This window comes from Pyxicephalus adspersus, chromosome 3, assembly GCF_032062135.1.
Source record: "Pyxicephalus adspersus chromosome 3, UCB_Pads_2.0, whole genome shotgun sequence".
NCBI classification, from domain to species: Eukaryota; Metazoa; Chordata; class Amphibia; order Anura; family Pyxicephalidae; genus Pyxicephalus; species Pyxicephalus adspersus.
In genome coordinates, this window is record NC_092860.1 from 6,403,567 (window position 1) to 6,408,776 (window position 5,210).

The 5,210-nt window shown below is 40.6% G+C and overlaps 1 long non-coding RNA gene across 1 annotated transcript; it reads right to left on the reverse strand.

The window, feature by feature from the left end:
- Window positions 1-1,232: 1,232 nt before the first annotated feature.
- LOC140327642 (uncharacterized) lies at window positions 1,233-2,484 on the reverse strand. The gene is made up of 2 exons (XR_011920055.1): window positions 2,297-2,484; window positions 1,233-2,159 (listed from the first exon to the last, which is right to left on the reverse strand). It is a non-coding gene; the product is annotated as an uncharacterized lncRNA (long non-coding RNA).
- Window positions 2,485-5,210: the final 2,726 nt, after the last annotated feature.

Here is a 5,210-nt window from a genome sequence, read left to right on the forward strand (position 1 = left end):
AAAGATGGTTTTGTTGGGGTGAAGGTGGGTACTGTACTAGATTCTATGGTAATACATTTCTGGTGGCGTCCCCTTTATGGAATACCTAGCATGCATACATTTGACATCATATATATATATATATATATATATATATATATATATAAAATAGCTCCACTTTAAAATACAGATCATAAACACGAAATAAACTTCTTCTGCAGTTTGGCTCCTACAGGAAAGCAGTGGTCAAATGTTCATTTGGGTCCATGGGGAATGCAACAAGCAAGGTTATTTATTTCATACCTTACTCCCCCATCATGGCTTCTTTTCTATCCGACACTCCATGCTGTGGGGCAGCCCTTGGTGTCCTCACTATTGGTCCATCATAAGACTATTGGTCCATCAATGAAGGGGATAGTGTCAGTGCCGTAGCCCTTAGAGCGGCCAATGCAGGGGTCTGATCACAGGGGAGGAGGCTACAGAAACGAGAGAATAAAGTAAGTAAACTTCTGTTTCATCTAGATTTAAAAAGGAACATATTAGGGGTACTCGAAAATGTTTTTTTAATAGCCAGAATAAAGTTTTTGAATTGGATTTCAGCCAATATATTTTCTTGCTTTTTGTCCCTTTTCCGTGCCCCCATTTTTCATTCCCCCCTATTTTAAAGTAAGAGGCGTCCCTTTTTTTATCTGGAAAGTTTAGAAGCTGCCATTTAAGATGGGAAAGTATCAAACACAGTAATCTCTGTGGTCATTGAAAGTGTCAGTGACTAGGGGAGAGGGAATGTCAGGCAAGAAATTGGCCAGGGGGCTGCCAGAGTCATTCTTTCATGCCAAGCATCCTGTGCCATACCAAGTCTCTGCTGGCATTAGCATCTACATTCTGCTGTCCTCATGTCCTTTATTCTTTGCATCCTCCATTGTATTGATTGGACAGTTCAGGAGGCAGGGAAGAAAAGATTTAAGGACAGTAGCCTGTAGATTCTGGCAGAGATGTGGAGCCAAATGAAAGAGCTTTGCAGGAATGAAAAACTTCCAGCTCCTTTGACAGCCACATCCGACCCTCAGTGGGCTGGAGAGGGTGACTCATGGCAAATCCAAGGTGCCTATAAAAGTAACTGATGACCTGCTTATGAAAATGCTTACTGCCTGGCTGTCTTGAAATTCACCTTTAATGAGTAAAGAAATCAGAAAAGTCAAAGAAGTCCTTATTTGAAAAATCGTTTTGGACCAATAACTCCAAAATAAAGGATTAGCATGACATTTCTTTATTTCTAGAACATAGAATAATCATCAGAATATGAAAAGTAAGGAGAAAAGAAAGAAGAAAGGGAGGAAGCAAAAAATTATAAAAAACAAATGAAACAAAAAAAAAAATAACAGATTGAAAAAAACTTTGGCTGCAGCGGACGGACTTTATTCTATAGCACCCCCTCTGTGCCTCCGCCACCTGTCGCTCCCGCCAAGGTCATATGTGACCGTGTGCGCCGCTCTTCTTTCCGTCGACAGATGTTCGCGTTTAAAAACTGCAGTTTTGCTCATAACTGGCTTTAGTGCAGTGTATATTTTTGTTTAAGGAGAGGTCAGGGGGAAATCTAATCAGCGGATAGACCGTCTAATTCGGGCAGCAAGCGGCTTAAAATTGTGCGTCATTTGGCCCAGTCTCCATTTGTTCCTGTCCAGATTAACGGTGATGAGCTTACAGCTGAAATTACAGAAAAATAGGGAAAAAAAGGTTTCTCAATCGGTGGCTGAAGCTGAGTTTTCATTTCAAGTCAATACTAGATCATGGAAGCCAAAGGTGAAAGGAAGGGGATGTAATGTATTATTTTTCTTAGGGGTCTTAAAGCATACCTAAACAGAAAATTAAAAAAAAAAAGCAGAAGTTAGTACATGCAATGTCTGTTTTGTCAAAAAAGCAACTTCCCACCCCTGGTGCCTTTTTGTTAAAGCTGTACACTGTACAGTGCATGCGCGGTGTAGTGTAGAGCTTTTCTCGTCTCAGCACCGCCACACACAGAGCCAGCCAGCGGGGGCAATGTAACTCCTCCACAAGTGCAGGCTTTACATCATCCAATCACTGAAGAGAAACGCCTTCTTCATGGAAGTCTGGCATGGAGCCGGTGGCAAAGATGACGCCTTCCAAGGATGGCACCAGGGAGAAGAAGGAAGATGGCGCACCTGTGACAAAACAAGGATAGATAAGTATCCGCCAGGTTTAGTTCTGCTTTACCAAACCAAAAAAGGGAGCAAATAACACAAACTAATAATGAGGATTTCATTGTTAAAAGAAAAAAGGAACAAAGAAAAAGATTTACCGAAATATCTTCTCTAAAGTAGGTTGAACTGGGTCAGATGTGAGTTTGTCCAATTTGACAAAGACGTGAGACAACCAGCTTTGCATGACAAATGACCGGCGTCATACAGCAATGAGCCGTTGATGGTTCCCCTGAGACGGTTACAGTCAAAAGTTTTCATTCTGGCTAAAAATGTAACAGAAAAAGGGAAAAGCATGACATGGTGCCGTGATCCTGGCATGGTGACACATTCCTCCAAATGACATTAGTGGCTGTGCGTGTATCGTGACAGCGCGTCATATGGGGAAGTGGTCACTGGAAAGATTTGTGGTTACATGATTCAGTTTGGGGACCACTAAACCTAAAATATGTTAAAGGGATAGTACATCTAGATCCCCTTTATTTATCCAACCAAAAATGCAGAAACTACCCTTGCATTGTGGCTTCCCTTATAGGTAAATAAACATAAAAACCTAGGGTACCATTTTTTAAGAAGTTTTACTTACTTAAGGTATGGTTTCCATCAGTTTCATCCTCTCCTCTTCCCTAAAGCCTCTTCCTATTGATTTCCGGAATTTTAATGTCATTAGTTACAATGCAGGAGACGCCACCCAGAGCTCCGGCTGATGGAGAAGCAATGGAGAGGGTCAAAAAATGGGTTTATTTTGATATCCCAGATAAAAATGTGGGAGCCCCAGTGCAATGCTAGTCCTAAATATGTTTTTTTTCCTAGTAATTACATTTATATAATTATGGAATTTGCATGGCTAGTAAAAGAAGGGCATCAAGTGTGCGCCCCCCCCCCCATAAGAAATTGTTTTTTGGAATCAATTGGAAATCCTACTTAATTGCGGGAAGGTGAGCTGATAGTAAGGGAATAGATAAGAAGTGTTAATTTTTCCCTTACCCAATGTTTTTTACCCCAAATTATTTTCTAGATGTCTGGGTAACCCTGCTACAAATTATATCTGCAGTTCAAGTTCATAGTTTGGTATTAATATCAGCAAGATAAAGATCTAAAAATTATTAAAAGAGCTATGACATACCTAGAACACTTGACACCAAAATTACATTATGTATTATTGAGACTTTTTCAACCTTTATACCCATGAGGAACCCTTAAAATAATGTTCAGGCCTCAGGGAGCCCCTGTTGAAGTAAAATCATTGCAAAAATTCACTCACATTGTTGGCCAATGTCAAGAATGTCCCTCTTACTGCGGTGGACCCAATTCAATCTTTACAGACAATTAAAAAAATATTTGGAGACAAGCCTGTGGCCCCAAAGTATGCACCAATAGATCGGACGACAGCCACAGCCTAAGCAACCCCTGGCAACCTCCGGAGGAAGCCTAGAGTTCCACAGAGTCCTGGTTGTGAATGGTTATGTAATAGCAAGCGCCAGGAATGAAGCACAGACTATTCTACATAATTGGTCATTGGAAGGTCCTCTTTCTACTTGTGATCATTGAGAAGAGAGCCACCTTTAGAGATAGATAAAAATATCATCGGGTCAATGTCACTAATTCTGAAAAATGATATTGGCCCCAGAAGGCACTATTGGATAGGAGGTTGGTCTGCTATCTTCAGGCAACCATTAGGAAGCTCTGGAGGCACCATGGCTGAGAATGGCTGCTCTAGACTGGCTGTGTCCCCTTTAATAGAGTAATGGTAGTAGCGGAGTCTCTGAGTCATATGACGCTGCACAACCAGGTCCGTTTGGAGGTCTACTTCTTGCTTACAAAGCATCTTTTGATATCAAAGCATTTGAGTCATTGCCGACACATTTTTTGTATTTGCTGCCCATTTTTAAATCTTCATCTAGAGAACATTTCCTATGGTAAATCCAGATGTTTTGTTTCACAGCCTTCTTGGAACTCTGCTTATGTCGCACAATACATTTGTAATGACTATTTTGTAGCCTGTAGCCCATTTTTATTTTCATTTTTATTGTTTATTAATGTATTTGCTTCTTTATATTTTGTTTGCACAACACCAAATAAATATTGTAATCAAAGATCTAGCTTTTGACCAGATCCCTGACAATGTCCATTGGGCCCATTGAAGAGGAACTTTCATTAAAATACCTTTGCCCAGTCCTCGCTGTCTTGGCTTCCCTCTCCTTTCTGGGGTTCATCATTCTATCCAGTGCTGCCATCTTTATTTTTCCATCTTCCTGGTTCTTCCTCACATCCCCTGATCTTACATACACAAAATAAGGTGATGTGTCTTCCTCCAAATATCTGTCTTCCTCCATGTTGGAAAAAAATCCCCTTGATTACGTATGCCCAACTTTCTAGCATGCAGCCCGCTACCTCCTGAGATATGTGACGCAAGTATTCAAAGAGATTGCGGGTTTCCCGTTCAGTTTTTACTGCTTTAGTGGTCAAGACAGAAGGGGTAAGGACCTCCCCAAAAAGTAATAAAAAATATAAAAAAAATAATTATGTAAAAAGGATAGCCACCCTTGTATAATGTTAAAAATGTGATGATAGGTCGGTTTTAACCTGCCGGGACAACGGGTGGGTTCTTTAGCTGCTGAGCAGCTTGGAGTTGCCATGGAATGTCCACTGGCCAATAAATGGCCGTAAAGATGGACAAGAAGATGTGCTGATATTACTTCCTAGCTAAATTAGGAGAAAGGGATTTGATACAGGACATGACGCCACAATGACGATACTGGCAACAGGTCCAAAGTAAAAATAAATTAATAATTTTAAAGTATTTTTCCGGTGCTCCCCATAAGCATAAATTATTGCTGGAGGCCAGCAAACGGAAGGAAGTGGAAGAGCTGGAACAGTAATTGCCACATAACACACTGTGCTATTCATTTACATATTTGTAACCCAGTATAGGGCTCTTGACCTTACCCACCAGGTTCATAATTTATATGGGTTACATGAAACTTCATGGTGTTAAACTAGATATGGCCAAAG